Source organism: Syngnathus typhle, linkage group LG3, assembly GCF_033458585.1.
Source record: "Syngnathus typhle isolate RoL2023-S1 ecotype Sweden linkage group LG3, RoL_Styp_1.0, whole genome shotgun sequence".
Taxonomy (NCBI): Eukaryota; Metazoa; Chordata; class Actinopteri; order Syngnathiformes; family Syngnathidae; genus Syngnathus; species Syngnathus typhle.
Genome location: NC_083740.1, coordinates 5,874,596 through 5,891,480, shown reverse-complemented (window position 1 = coordinate 5,891,480; position 16,885 = coordinate 5,874,596). Strand labels below are relative to the sequence as shown.

The 16,885-nt window shown below is 40.0% G+C and overlaps 1 protein-coding gene across 6 annotated transcripts in view; it reads right to left on the bottom strand.

Annotated features, from left to right (window-relative positions):
• The window catches only part of adgrl3.1 (adhesion G protein-coupled receptor L3.1), a 114,469-nt gene that overhangs the window by 91,656 nt on the left and 5,928 nt on the right, over nucleotides 1-16,885 (bottom strand). For all 6 annotated transcript variants that reach the window (XM_061274817.1, XM_061274822.1, XM_061274820.1 and 3 more), the window contains exon 2: nucleotides 8,313-8,393. The gene's annotated coding sequence lies outside the window, so the exon portion shown is untranslated. The remainder of the gene's footprint in view (nucleotides 1-8,312; nucleotides 8,394-16,885) is intronic.

The following is a 16,885-nucleotide window of genomic DNA, read 5'->3' as shown; positions in this document are numbered from 1 at the left end:
TTAAGAGCACAGCTTGCAGGCATATCCGGGGATCGAAGTTCACGTCTCCATCACTGTCGAGGTGAGAACTTCAAACCCTATTTCATTCCTAGCAGGCACACATTTCTTATTTTATTTTTTTTAGGCTAGTAATGTTCAATATTGCTCAATTACATTCCTGTATCAATCACCCTTCCATGATTGCGAGGGCATGTTATTATTTTCCGCACAAGCGCCGAGCGCAGAAACTGTTGCATTTTTGATAAGCCGCATCCATCACTTTTTCCCCTAAATAGCACAAAAGTGATGACACAATGAGCTCCGGCAGGACATACGGCGAGCGATTTGGAGGCAATCAGCGGAGACAGTAAAGGTAAACACGGACGCTAAATGTCAGCGTGGTGATTGCGCTGCTACAATATCACCTCGGGGCGCGAGACCCAAATAACTGAAATCAATAATTGAATCATTTCATATTCAAATCACGCCAGGTCTGGATCCTATTGCTGTCTCATATCCCCCGTGTGCTGATATATTCCAATCAGTAAAGGGGCACCGGCATTGAAAATATAGTCATTCAAAGGGACAGATGGAGGACAACTCATGAGATTATTTGTCCATTATTGTTTGCTTTATATTATGCTAGTGTATGTGCAATACTTTTTTTTTTCTTCATGGCACACAGGGGCACCTCTGTAAATAAACTTGCACTGCTTCAAATAGGCTTTGACAACAATAACTGAAATACTGGCTAGAAAAGTGGAGCGTTGCTGACAACAATAATACCGGTTAATACTTTTAAATGTATTATAGTGGACTATTCCCCAATTTAATACAAAATTGTCCAGCTTTATCGAATTCTACTTGAGTTTGAGTCACGGAACGAATTTAAGTAAAGTCCGGGTTCAAGTCAATGTCCAGGTGAGTAAACATCAAGACAGAAAAATATTATTTTCACCACCACAGTGTTAGAGGAAAATTTCATTATTCTCAATATTTTTTTTTTTTTAGACGGCCCTATGCTTTATTAACTGTGTGTAGACAAAGAAGAATAATTAAAAGAAAACATGTTGCTTTATTAATGACAGTCGACAAGGAGTAGACCGAGAGCAACAAACCATCAAACAGTGAGAGGTGCCCACATAACAGCAGCAAACTCAAAGCTAATGAATGAACATGAAGGCATGGCCGCGGCAGGGTTTGTTGTCCCTGATTCCCACCTACTGTATTTTCTGTTGGTAAAAACTAATTTTAGAACCCGCAAAGACTTGTGCTTTGGCGCTAGCTGTTAAGTTAAGATGACTGTTTTGATACTTTGAAAAATATTGCCAAGGAGTCAAGTCCAAGAAAACAAAAAAAAATGTTGATTCGGACTCCGGTATGACATCCCTAATGGAGACATACTTTTTTTTTTTGCTTTTCTCTCATCATCAACAAGACGAGCTTTTGACTGAGTTTGAGTTTTGACTATTTGACTAGGGGCACATGCTGTACTGTATCGCGACACTACTTTATTCTGACCGCCCATATGAAAGAGAATTGCGATGTAACTGTATGTAGACTCTGCGTTTATCAATGATTAATCGTGCAGGGAATTTGTGATCAAACTTTCATTGCTCGCTCCACACATCTTTTATGCAGGGAGGGAGCCGCTCTAGGCCTTCTACTCGGATTGCCAGTCAGAACAAGTTCTGAAAAGATTCAAGTTTCTAAGAGTGAATGGTATTGAGAGTCAAGTATGGATGAGGCTTGTACTTATCCACAAGATTTTAGCATAAAACATAAAATACAAACTTCTTTCAGTCATTTCAGGAGTACTTGTAGTCTCAACAAAACATTTGAAATGATTTGAGTGTCAGGAGCCAAAATGGAGCAACAGAAAAGGAGGAGAAAGTCAAACATGGCAAACTGACATCACATTCACACAGCCACTTCACAAATAAGATGGCGTATCCTTCAAGGAATACGGCTGATGCTAAAGAGATGCGCTTTTTCCAAGTTGTTGACAAAAGCTATCTCTGAAGGCTATTTCCCACTTGTCAAGTGTGTGTGTACGTGCGTGTACACGTACTTGTGAAGGAGCACTCAGGTCACCGCTTATTCGTGTCCGCAAGTGCTTTATGTGTATGTGTGTGTGTGAGTGTTATGCTGGTGCATTGTCATGATCCTTAGAGGGAAATTAAGACTCCACAAGGGACAGGTAGTATCTTTGGCACAGTCAACAGGATACTCCGAAGATGCTGTTAAGGATCATATACTAGCAGTAGTGAGAAAAGCGTCGAGGATCAACACAGGTTGGCCTGCCTGCCACTGACATGTACTGATTATGACATGCAGCATTTGTTTATGTGGGTTTTGTTTTGTGCGTTTATTGCGAAACTTACTCCAAAATAGACTCGATCGATAATAAAGAAAGAAAGAGAAAGAAGGAAAGAAAGAAATAGATAAATAGATAAATAAATAGATAGATGAATAGATAAATAAATAGATAAGTGGATAAATAAATAAGTGGATAAATAAATAGATAGATAAATAAATAGATAGATAAATAAATAGATAAATAAATAAATGTTATTGTTTCTGAAATGCTGTGATAAATGTAAACAGTTTTCAACTTGTATTGCAAGCACATTAACTAAACTATGACTTAAAATATTTTTATTTGTGCCAAAAGAATTTGAACTGTTGAATGACTAGTCATTGACTATATTCACAAGCGGTCAATAACCTTTTCAAAAAGGAATATAATCTACCAGTTTACACAAGGCCAAGTACCTGAAAAAACCTGAATACGCTCATAGTCAGATTCTTAAAAATCCAAACAAGACCTGCGGCTTACTTAGCCTCGCAAACTGGGTCTATCAAGAGGAAACGCAAAGGGAGGCCATTGTTTGCTTCAGCTGTGAAACAATGAAACCTTTAAATTGAAAGCGGTTCCACTCTAGTTCTTAGTTATTGTTCTTTCAAAGGTGGATTCAAAAGCCAAAAGAGAACATGATTGCATGCTGCCAAGTCATGAGACCCCATTTAAGCCGGCTCATTGCATGAATGGCTAAAGGGGGAGGAAGGGGGAGGTGGGGGGCTCGAGAGGAAGGAAAAGGTTGGATGGCTTTTGCACATTGAACACAGTCGCACCTGGGCGCTGCTCGGCAAAGCCGACACTCCCTCGCACCGCTGGCCACCAAGACGTTCAGCTGGAACAACTAAAGGTTAAGCGCTGAGAGGTCAAAGACGCGATGATAGTTGTTGAGGGATTTCAAGAGCTGAGATTTTCACAGCCACAGTAGTAGTCGGATTCCAAAGTGTGACCTTTCAGTCCCAAGCTCATTTCCTGTGAGCCGATATGTTGCTGCGGTTCAATACAAGTCCAAAGAGGCCTAATGTTGAGATAGAGGACTCAGATAGCCACGCTCTGATTGATCACACAACAGCCAATACTGTGTTAACTTGGTTGACAATACGGCATTATTTCTCAATTTAGTCTAAGAAATTTGCACCAGCCGCCATTTTTTTTCTTCTGCCCGTCAATGTATGTGATAGGAGCGACTACCGTATTTTACGCACTATAAGGCGCACCTAAAAACCTCCAATTTTATCAAAAGCCGACTGTGCGCCTTATAATCAAATGGGCCTTATATACGGACCAATATTGAGCCACTACAGCAAGGCGTGTGTAAAGTCCAGCCCGTGGGACAAATGTATAGATCTTATATATGGACAAAGTTTTAAAATGGGCCATTCATTGAAGGTGCGCCTTATAATCTGGTGCGCCTTATATATGGACAACGTTTTAAAATGGGCCATTCATTCAAGGTGCGCCTTACAATACGGTGCGCCTTATATTGCGGAAAATACGGTATTTTGGTGAAGATTAATTCAGCTGACGATGGCGGAATGACTTTAAATTTCCAGGACGATTTTCCCGAAAGCAGTACGGTACCAGAAACAATCTTTGCTCAAATGACAGCTGCAATAGCAATTTTTGTTTAAATTCCAAATTCTTTGACCTTCAGGGTGACTTTGATAGTTCCACTAAATACTGTAAATAATCATAATTGTTTCTTCGTTGTGGATAGAGAGCTAGACAAACATCTATTGATTGAGTGACTGATTGATTGACTTCTGTTTTGCTTGGGACACTCAAACTTCCACCGCATCAGAGTGTCGATCAGGTTTCGTTTTTCCAGAGACATCTGCTTTGTGTCCTGCTCTCTAAGTGTGTTTGCGTGTATGGCTGGCTGCGCGCATGTGTGTGCACACACACACACATATGTGCACACTTGGGAATATGGCTGGTTTTAATTGTGCTAGCCCATCTGTTGATTCTTGAGAACAGGCTTGCATTTTACAGAAACAAACAATACAGGGAAGGAAAAAAAACCCACATGCAGGCACTCCACAAGTTTGTTCCTCCAAGCCTTCAACTTGGACCCCGCACAATCTGCGCTATTCCTCTAGCAGCTGGAGGGACGGCATTGACTGGCAGGGTTTTCAATATGGACTCCATTGTTCGAGGACAAAGGCCTCTCTACTCAAGGCAAAGGTCATACGCTTGAACAATACGCTTGTATTAATGGAGACTGTTGGCGGGGGAGCAAATAAAGCATTTACATGTGTGTGTGAGAGATCCAATAAAATAAGCGCAAGGGCTGATAGAGCTGGCCTTTGAATTATAATAGCATACAAATGCTAATGTACAGTGTAGTCACCGACCAAAACATTAGGTTAATTAGAAAGTGTTCTCAGTGTGAAGCAGAGCAACACTGCAAACCACAATAATAAACAAATTGTTAATTAATACCTTGGTGACAGTGTCAGTAAAAAGTGAATTATCCCTTAATTGCAGATTTTCTATTTAATGTCGGGGGCCATTTTGGTTGTATGCTTGGGGGCAAACTAAATGTAGAAATGCAAAATGCTTTATTTGGATTATTATTAATATATGCTTTATTGTGAGTAAATATTTTGTGGCTAATTAAAGCAGCTTTTATGCGTTGCGTTTTGGAATTGCATACTTGATAGCGTAGCCAATTTGTCTTGGTCAAGGTCCGATTTAGAGTTATGAATGAAAGTCTTTTTATATTGCACCTTGTGATAAATGCTGTCATATTCGCACAGTATATTTACTGAATGAAACTGATGTGTGTTTAAAATGTGGGCTCTGACTGGTAATGTATCAAATCTAGTTTTTGTAATTGTCCATGCCTAACGGGAAGCACATGCCTGCCTCATATCCCAACATGACGACTGATATATCCCCTTTCCTGTTGTTCTTTCTTTGCTTCATTGTCTTGGCAAAATGAAGCATTAGTATCACAGAATTGGATTTCAAAAGAGTCATTCTGACTCATGTGAGAGCCAGGAAGGGAAACATTAGGGGTGACACTGAACAGGAAGTTCATTAAGGTATATGCTGACACTGGTATACAATATTAGCTACACTAGCATGATCCCATTCATAATATAGGACGGAATCTGTTTTTATAATAATGTTCGTTTTTCAGAGAGATTATTTAAGAATACCGTATTTTCCGGACTATAAGGCGTACCGGACTATATGGCGCACCTTTAATGCATCATGTCAGATTTTTAATTTAAATCAAAATATTCTCCATTTTATCTTTTTTATTTTAACTTCAGACTCATCAAATTACTTTATAATCACAAAATAATGATCCATAGTCTTTTTGATTCATGATTCATAGTCTTCAGCGAGCCACTTATGACGACACAATGCTTCGGGCCAGTTTAAATTGAGGAATTTGGTCCATATATAAGGCGCACCGGACTATAAGGCGCACTGTTGGTTTTTGAGAAGATTTTTGGTTTTTAGGTGCACCTTATAGTCCGGGAAATACGGTCTTAATTCATGTGGTTTTACTGCACTCTATAGAGTTATGTATGAAAAATATTAAACATTCAATCAACTTTCAAAAAGTGACCATGATATAAAAAATAAAACCCTATAAGTCAAGTAACATAAAAAAAAAAACTTGCAGAACCTGTTTTGACTCGTATGAATTCTATTGACCTTGAGTAATAACAACCAAAATAAAATGTCATGTTTTTTTTTAAGACATGAAAGATGTGACCTATTTCTCCTTTTAGTACAAAAACATGGTAATCAGGATGTTAAGGCTGCATGCCGATACTAAGGACCAGCATCCCTCTCTACCGTCAATAAATTGAATGTACAATTCATCAGGCCGGCTCGAGAAGACAGTATTTCTAATTAAAAAGGCGCTCGTAAATCTGACATTTTACAAGCCCCGCTCAGCTTGTAAATGCACTGTAAATAAGTTGCACTGAGTGGCTTCATGGACAGATGAAGGCCCGCTTTTGCGCTTTAACTCCTCTTGATGCCTTCAAGCCACAGCGGGCTGACTGAAATGAAACCGATAGCAACGCCGCGTTGTGTTGTGCAAAGTTTGCTCTCGATGATGCTCCTCTATCCGCCATGTGGTCACACTGAGAAGCGTGGCCTTTACACGGGACGTGATCAACGTGGTAATTTCCGAGCCAGCATAACAACATCTGCAAACAGGCGCCTGAAACATCTGTCAGCAATTATCATATGGGCTGAGTTACTTCTAAAAAGTTAACAACTAATGAACATTTATTGCCTGGCTGTCTGAGCTCCACATGGTGCAGCGTCTGTGTTGTTTTGTTGTTAGACTTGTTCAACTCTGTTCTTATTTTACTTATATATTATTTAGTCAAAGGTGCTTTATGAAGATGAGAGCGAAGCAACTCTCATTTTCTCGCCAGAAATGGATATATTTTTTTTTATTGTATGTTACAAGCGCTGCACATTGCATGCTATTTTGTGTACTCTCACATCATCACAGTGTCACATCTGATTGCATTACCAGTCTGAGAGGGCACATTTGTCGGGCCAATTAGTGCACTTTCTGGCACAGATGGAGCCCAGAGATCCCGAGAGAGAACAATGGGTCAAATTTGGCTCCTTAAAAAAAAATATCATCATCGTGCATACAGTAGCTTCCGTGCAAAAAAAAAAAAAGTCAGCACACCAGGTGCATGGGTATATTTTTTTGTGACTATGCCCCCGGCCTCTGCTATGTTTGGAAACCCATCATCTCAGTAGAGTTTAATAAGATGATAGCTGGCCATACTTTACTGTCACACAGAATAAAATTATGTATTATTTTTGTACATGCAATTATAAAATGTAATGGAACCTGAAGTCGAAGGCTTTTGAAGTTGTGCCTTTGTCGATTCTCAGTCATACAAAATTTTGAATTCAATGAAAATGCTCCTGAGTCTTGGCAGCGATTTATCAAATATGTGTTTTGCATCTGCCACTGAAATGAAATTATTATGACCTTGTCATTCTTTATTAAAAATACCAGATGGTTTAGAGAGTTTGATCGTTTGAATATTTAACTGGAGTTAACTTACTTTTAATGATTGATAATGACCAAAAACAACTTCAAACACTGCCTGTACTGTAAATGACTGGCGAATAATCCATATTGATCAATTCTGATGTATTGCATTATGAAAATGGAGTATGCTATTTGCTTGCAACCGTATTTCCTTCTCGATTAGTTCACAATCTAAATCCATGCAGACCTCCACTAATGGCAAAACTCAATGAGGGCAATTAATATGCTTAAAAAGAAAAGATGCCATTAAAAAAAAAAAAAAAAAAGACTTCAAAACATTCAGATAGACATTTGTTTATTTGACCTATAATTGATCAAGGTTTTATAATGGCGAAAGTTTCACTTTGGCAATTTTTTAACTGCTTGAAAAAGCTAATTTTGCGAGTGTAGTCTGTCATTAGCAACACAATTATTTTGGAAGATTTTGTACAAGGTAGTATGAAACTACAATTACGAGTAACTTTTTTTAGGCTGATTGTTTTTTTTATGACTACCGGTACCTGAAACGGAAAAAAACACAATTATCGTCTTTTAATGGATATTAAGAAAATATTACCTTAGCTAAACTGCAATAGCTTAATAAAGTCATAGCAAAATGTTGCTTTGTGTGACATGTTTGTGATGTGCTAGGACCTTTTAGCACTTATTTGCAGTTAATCACATAATTGCTCCCAGAGCAATTAAAGTCAAAGTCAAAGTCTGCTTTATTGTCAACGTCTTCACATGCCGAGACACACAAAGAGATCGAAATTACGTTTTCTCTATCCCACGGTGACAAGACATATTACACGATAGACATACAAGTAGAGGACGCAATATAAAAAACAAGAAGGCACAAATGAGTGCAGAAAGGTAGTGCTTAGCCTTCCATTTGAATTCTTCGGAGAAAAACAATGTTATCAACATACACTGTCACATTCTTACCTGTTATAGCACACTTTGCTTTGTCAAAGTGATATGAACGGCCAGGGAATCACATCTCACTGGCAGCTGGACGCCCAAGTCCTGCAGAGAGACAGAAAGAGCAACGATAAAGAAAAGAGATAGTGGGAGGTAGTGTGTAGGTTATTGGAGCTCACTGAAGTTAAGCTCGAGTCATTTTTCACAACGGAGACAGAAAGTCGTAATGTGAAGCGTGCACTGTGAGAATAATAGCACCCTCCAGATTGTTTGAATAGCCATAAGCCACTCAAAGACAAGAAGCACAAGGCCATTTTCACTCCCGATTGCTTTGTTTAGGGTTCGCGGGGATGTGTGTGCACAAGGTCCGTATGCGCCTGCCATGTAATGACTCTTTAAGTATCAAAGTCCATAACGGCGTAATGGTCTATCGCCACGCTGATGTTTTATCTCTCGCCAGGACAACTGAGTTAAATGGGCGCCGTTTCTCTGACAAACACCAGAGTCCATTTTTCAGTCAGTCAAATTGTCATCTCGATTCCTGGCATACAAAGTAGCCTTTATTCTGCTGAGGATGGTTTTCTCTTGTAAGGGTCATTTGCTGGGTTGGAATCCACCTTAGTTGAATTTGCAATGACACATTAAAATGTCTAAGAGCACAAAAAAAATGTCACGAGAAACCATGCAATGTAATTGCCTACTCTTGTTGGTCATAGAACTGTAAACAGGAAGGTTTTTTGGATGGACAAGTGAGTGCCAAGCAAAGAAAGAGACACAAAATGGAGCCAAACCGACATTTACTGATAAATGGGAACAAGATAGCAGGGTACAATACACCAGCAAATTGCCGAGTGCACTTAAAAAGCACAACCCCAAACACATTACGGTTACTCCTGTGGTGGAAAATGTGCTGCTATTAGACTTTAAAAAAAAAAAAAAAAAATGTCACAAATGTTGATGTGCTAAACGAAAGACACGTCAATTACATCAGTAGTCAAGTGTTTTTTTTTTTTCATGCCATCTGAAATGTGGAAAATTTCAGTGCACCTGACTTGTCGATGCTCGTGTGAATTTTGTCCTAAAGTTATTTGGGGTGAACATATATGAGAATGAATTGACTGGAGTTTGAATAAAATCAATTTAAAGGTGCAAGTGTGAACACACGCTTAAGATTCTTCAATGTTTTCCATCACAATGTAGTGCATTCCATTTGTTCAATACCAGTAGCACTCTGTTACCCAGAAAGATTTTTAAGCTTATGTAAACTCATTTCGCCAAGGTCAACCTCAAAGTGAGAGTGTCTCAAATGGAATGACAAAGTGTGCGCACACATGGGCAGCTGTATAGCGATGTTGTTTACTGCAACGACTGATGGCGCGCCGGAAAAAGCACCTCTCGCTTTTGGCCTTGGCTTTGCCGTGCAGCAATTGTTGCCCGACGTTCATGCCAGGCTGACACACAAACACTACGAATTGTAATTCAGAAATTACATTTGGAGTCGATGCTGAAGCCAAGCCAAAATGGCAGAAAGAAATTTATTGAGGATCTAAACCAGAGGTGTCAAACTCATTTTTATCACAGGCTAAATAGTTTTGGAATCAGAGACGAGTAAAAACGTCAAATACTTTAAAAAGATAAGGTAATAAAAATTGGAGAAAAGACAATTTATAATTTTAGTATTGCCACATGAAGTTAATGCACAATTTGTCTTTCCGGGCCACATAAAATGATGTGGTGGGCCGTATCTGGCCCCCGGGCCTTGTGTTTGACACCGATGATCTAAACGCTGACACACAGCAATCATTATAGAAACCTTCTATGTATAACGCCGTGACCAGAATAGGGATTACATCAGAGCAATCTGATTGAACAATTAGTGAATGCTTTGAGGTGAGCTTGCGGCATCCGTGTAATCATTCCTATCCGGGCTATTCTGTGAGCTTCCATGAGCTCAACTTTCACTATAATGCAGGAAATGTCAACCAGTATTTCTGAATCTGTCGATATTTTGCTCCATGAATGAAAATAGTTTTAATAGACGCAATGCTCAACATTAACTGACTGCAGCACTTGCATATCTACAAAAAATCACCGCCACGACCTTCGTGGAGGTTTCCAACAGGGCTGTGCAGTAATTGTCTATTAGGCAGTACAAGAGGCCATGAGCAATACGTTTATGGTTGAATGGTCTGAGACTGCAACAAAGGATGCCTTCAGTGTGTACTGTGTGTGCAAAATACACACACACTTCTAAATAAACATGTATTGCATGCCCCGTGTGTGTATGCATGAACTTGATGATGGAGAAAGTGCCAGGAGCAACAGATCAGTGAAAGAAATAAGTAAGGCGTGAAGCCCTCAACCCTCCCCACCCCTCCTCCTCCCTCACCCATGCAGCATCTTAATTCGTGTCTGGCCTCTCTCAGAACACAGAATGCATTATTCACACTGAGCTTGGTCAACAATGCTGGGATCAATGAATGTCGAATGGAGGAACAGAGGTGGAAAGAAACTGATCTGAATGCGTAGGTGTGAAAGGAACAGGTTGGTACAAGGCATGAAATGAGATTTTTCATTAGGCCTCGTTTGCATGAAGGGGGGGGGAAAACTCCAATGACTAGATTAAAGCAGCCGCTACTGCAAAAGTTCATGCATACATTAACCGTGCACCGTTGCTTAGTTCGCTCCCAGAAAAAAAACAATTTGTTCACATTTCTAAACAAAGATGTTCCCACGATGGCTTTTTTGTTTCAAGACACATCTGTTTGTCTTTGTCATCGACACGACCAAAGTTGATTGCCAATGTAGGACATCGTTCGCCCTCCATCTGCGGCCATCGCACGGCAGATGAGTTTGTTGTTTGTCTCTTTGCTACACTTGCAGTCAATATACTCTAAGTTTAAAAACAATTTATTTTTTCATAACCGCAACCTTGGCCTAACCTTAACCTTCATGCACAGTTACTGTAGAAAGAAAGATTAAAACATACATTTCTCCAGGGTTTCTCAATAATAAATCTAAAGGTCAGTTGCTTTAATCAAAGCAATGTGAGGATGATACATCGTCTCAATTTTCCCATTGGTCCCATTTGCTTTCCCAAAGGTCAAAGTCCTGTGGTCCAGAAAAAGTAAACAAGTCAATGGGTTCAACATTTTCTTCGATTACTGGCCAGGCAGCAAGCGGCGGGGGGGAAAAATAACATCTAACAAATAGTCTCTGTTTTCATTTACCGGTAAACAAGGGCACCTGGACTGTGGCTCGAGTGACACCATTTAGATTTTTTACTCTCAAGTGGCAACAATCTGGCTATGGGTCATGGAAGCGTAAAGAAACGAAACCATCTGAATCACCTCATATATTTTACAGATTGTCATGCACACACAACCACTTGTGGTAACCTGAAACAGTTATGTTCTACTCAATTTTGGAAATGTTACATTGCTGACTCAATGAGCTTCAACAGATAATTCAGTAAAAAAGAAACAAAACAGAAAATTCAAGGTGACTTTTTTGTCGACGGTAGAACTATTTTTCTCGATTCCTGGAGGCACTTCTACTAAAGTCTCATGTCGCCTCCATGACTCACGAGCTGGCTGTTTGTAATTACGATTTGATACACTTATGATAGCGTTTTATGTACAACACCCTTTGTAACTACGCCTTTGACAGCAGATTGGGGCGTGAGACACCAGAACTGGTGTGGATGCCAATTACAGATTTATGCGGTACGTTCCTTTGAAGGGTGTGGTCCCATTTATTGGAAAGCCGCAACTTTCCCCCTCGACTTGGAACGATCCAATACGCTAAGGATAAGCAATATGGAAGAGTAATGTGTATACGTGGCCTAACCAAGCGTAAAATTAAAGACTTGTCGGTGTGTGCCACATAAATATGGGAAAGAGAGAAAAAGCAAGGGAGGGAGGTAAGTGATTAAACTAAACAGGCTTGATTTGTCCAGTGATTCTGAGTCGGTGAACTGTAATCAACAGCGCTCGGCAGCAAACAATGAGACATGCCCACATGCACAATCAAATCAATCCAAGCCCTGGCAGGGCAACGCTATTGCGACACACCTCTTAATCAATTAATGAATTTATCAGGGGTCAAAGAAATCATCCACCTTCCCAAGATATTTTGGACAATTATATGCTTCCAATTTACCTGTTTGGAAACAAATCTCTAATTCTGAGCCCCAACTCTATTTTCTCTAGATTCATATTCAGAGGATCACTTGAAGTTGCTGTGTATCGTATTAATAAAACAGAGTTAAAATAAAATACAAATTGGAATTTCCTTTCTTCCACTTTTAGTTAACTTGTGTAGATTGAATTTAGTTGGATGACAATGAAGATTGTCCTGAGAACTCTGACTTCAGTCTCATCAAATACCTTTGGGATTAGGAATGGCCATTTCACAATAGTTACTTAAGTGACTGAAATGAAAATTAATTCCATATTGTTTTGATGTTATTTTAATGAGATTGTCTCTGTTCTTCAGATCCCTTTTACAATAGTGATATTGCAGTTCTTATTTCAACATCCAACATTAACTCATCTGATAGTTGCCCAAGGTTAATCAACAATCAATTCGACACAATTGAATGATCACTTAAAGGATTATCATTTTGGAAGGGCTATTTTTGATAGACTAGAAGTCAAAACCAGGCCTTTGACCTCAAATGTTCTTTGGAGGAATGAAAACAGTCATGAAAGTCTTCCAAAACTAAGCTACGTAGAGTAGACCACAATATTATCTTATTTACGGGAGTCCCAATAGCCAAAATACATTCATTTTACTACTACGTACACAAAGCTCTTTTAAAATCTAATATATCGAAGGCTATTTTAGTGCACCTCCTCTCCAAGGAAGTTACTGGTCCAGTTCCCATACCCACGCATGTGATGGATGCCGTGTCATCCATCCTACATAGTGCTGAACAACGAGCCAATCCTGAGGCTTGGGGTGTGATAAACATGTATGCAATTTCCCACATGGTTAGAATGCACATGGACCATGTGAGGTAGTGCTTGGCTCGCAGGCCACAGCGGTGCTCATCTGTCTTGGCGTGACACTATCGCACCACATTACGTAAAACGCTCAGGTGGCGTAAATGATTATATTGCGTGAGGCAGAAGATGCGTCGGAGGGAACGTGACATGCTATGTCCCATGTAAAGGGCCATGCTGGATTTTATCTCTGATGACCGTCCTGTCCTCAGCTGATACGAGACCGTTGTGCTTATTTTAACGTCACGTGCTGCTAAAAGTAACCTCGCTGATTTAACCACAGATCTCTGCATAGTTATTCACCAGCTAGTCTAAGGGGATTTAATTTAAGGCCCAACGAGGCGGTATTTTTATACTTCACACAATCGCAAGAGCTCAAGGGGCGAAAAGAAAACAACACAAATGATGATCAAAGCATTGGTCGTGACTGCATCTGATAATATCGGTGTTCCATCGAGCGTGACCGCCTGGCCCTCCACCACATCCTCGCCCAATCACGGCACACCATCAAGTAAGCTTCAGATCAATATTCCCTGGCACACGTTCTCCCTCTCAAAAGGCAGGGAATGGAAACGTCGCCATGTCGATTTCCATCTCGGCAGTGCCACCATCTACTCGCGAATAAATGACATATATTGTTATTTTCTCCAATTTACTTTTAAATAACATCAAGCTGAGTTTGATTTTTTTTTTTTGCATCTAAAAAGAACCAGATGTACAGAGAGAAAGACGATGTACGTACGTAATGCAGTTAGAATAAAAGCCCAGTAAGCAGGAAATTTAAGAGGAGCCTGGGGATGATGGTATTACATCAGGCCCTGATTGTGGACTATTTGCTGAAGAAGGAAAAAGACACGGAAAATATCAGAGGATGCATTTGGGCGGATACACAGGAGGCATGTGAACACTGAGAATGCCATTGCAGCAGTTTGCAATCAAGGTAGAAGAACTTTAGCTCGAGAATATCTGCAGCAAGAAGAAAAACAACTAGAAGGCAAAATTTGCGCAATTACGTGATGGCATGACAAAATCTATTCCACAACATCCATTATCTAGAATCGCACGTCTTTATTTGCAGTATTGCCAAAACAATGCTGTGTTTTCCGACTCTTGTTCCTTCCATTGATAAGAGACGCTGTTTTTACAACACGGCACCAAGAGATTTATGCCCACAGCCCTGCCGTGACCTCATTGTTCATTGCCCCATAATTCAAATCTGCTCTGCTGTGTTGCATCACATTGTGGATGACTCATTTCAATGCTAAGCAAAGGGAGGCCTCCTAAGCGTGCGATTGTCGAACGGCGGAGGGACGCGACTCGGAATTTCCCACATCAATACTGCGGCCATGAACCAAAGACGCGAGCAAATCACACACACAGAGTGTAAATTGACTCAACTGGGGAAGAGGGGAGCCGTAAGTGCTATTGTAAATGATTTCCGGCAGAGACAAAAATAATCATCAGGCCTTTTGAGTTTGCGTCTTACAATCACTTTGCTCTTGTCCACTCATTCAGCTCCCACGTGGCTTTGTGTGCCCGTATGTGTGTGTGTATATGTACAGTTGCTAGCCACGTCTGTAGTGTGACGGAAATTGATCTACGCCCGTTGATGTGTGGATGGAGTATCTGTAAGAGGAAAGGCATGCATGCGTGTGTAATTCTATTGAGCAGTGACTGTTAAGGAAGAAAAAGAGTGAGGCCAGAAGGACAGCGAGAAGAAGAGGAGATTGAAAAAGACATTTATGGTAGATGGCGAGATAACTTCTGAGCGAGTGAGACGGTTTAGTCGAAAATACTTTGTTTACTGATGTGAATACAAAAGAAATGTTAAGGGACTATTTGAGGCATGGTAATAATTTGAGAACTATTCTCTGAATGAAACAGGATTAACATGAAAAATAAATGCAAGATGATTTCGCTCTTATTGGAATTTAGCATAATTTAATCAATTAAAAAGCATCAAGGCTAAATAGTCGCTGTCTTTCCGCTATTACTCCCTACCACCATTGCATGAAAAAACATCTTGTAAATACACAGCACCTATTTTAAGACACAATTGTTAATAGTAAACACTGTCAATAATTTTATTTGATCTTTATTGGGTATTTTATTAGTATTGTTAAACTAATAATGTTAATAATAAAAATAAAAATCCCCATCTTCTACTATAGCAATGCTCTCAGTGGAATTACGTATTTTGCCTTGAAAATTCGACTTAATCTATTTTATGTGAATTTGATTACATCTATATTTATCGTAAATACTAGATTGAAATCAGCATTATTGTCTTAAATATCGTCTTTTGTTTGTCCAGCAAAACATCAATACTTACAGTTGATTGGCCAATGCATCCCCACAGATGTTGTTTAACAGTGCGATTACAGTTTCCTGCTGAACAATACAACCATTGAGCAGGATTGCGACATGTATCACAAGCACTTGTGCACACACACACATACTTGTATACACACAGCTCCACTAGGAGACGGCAAGAGTCCGGCCAACAGTTGACATTCCTTCCAAACATCCCAAAAGATGGAGTGTTTTTTTTTCCAAGCTTCCCAACAGTTGTACAATTTATGCTGACGAAGATATCTTTCACTTTGGGGTCGGTCTTGTCAAGGCCATGGCTGCAATGAGGCGGTCAGAGCCCTGAGATTATAAAGCCGGCTACTGAGTCCCGCTCCCCCCCACCACCCTCCTGCCCCCTTTTAGCCAGGCAGACGTCTAATCACGTTGCAAAGTAGCGACGCCCTGCCCTCACGCTGAGTGAACTACTAATGGGGTTGAATTATAGACACGGCCAGCTTCACACGTGCGGAGAGAAGTGAGTCGTCACTAGTCCGAGGTGGAAATGCAAGGAGGCGCAGTAATTCTTTGACGGGTAATGGATGCTCGAAGGAAGGATGTGTTAACACATGACCGAGTGCTTTGGCCGGGTGAAGAAGACCGTTGAGGATTTGCCCTCATTAATTCAATACAGCATAGAGATGTCGTTCAGGGTTTGAAAAGGGGGCTTCTGAATTAGGTTAAAGTGGGGTTCACGCATTAGGAACTGGGACTTTGAAATCCAGTCTTCCTCCTTCTCATTTTAATGGTACCAAGATGTTGGTGTTGCACAGTTTAAGACATAGGTGTCAAACTCAAGGCCCGAGGGCCAGATCATGTCATCATGACCACCATCATGTCATTCTAGTATATGGCCCGTGAGATCAAATCATGTCAACTCCGATGATTCTTGCTAAAATCTGCACCATCATTTTTAATTTGCATGTGTAATAATGATGTTGAGATTTTATAAGAATTGTTTTACTCTTTTTACAGTAATTTGAACAATAACTGAAGAAAACATTAGTTCTGATTTCAGAACTAGTAATCCATCTATTTGGTATCATTGTCATAATGGCCCTCTGAGGGAAGCCCACGATAAAATTGAGTTAAGCCAAGGTAACCATTTAGTTAAGCAAAAAAGGTTTGTTGTCTCAATAAGCGGAAATCAACCTTCGCCTGTTTTGTCTCTGACACTGAAACGTTTCTCTCGACACGCATAAATTAGCTGAGGAAGTGCAGATCCTTGAAGAGATTCTTGAT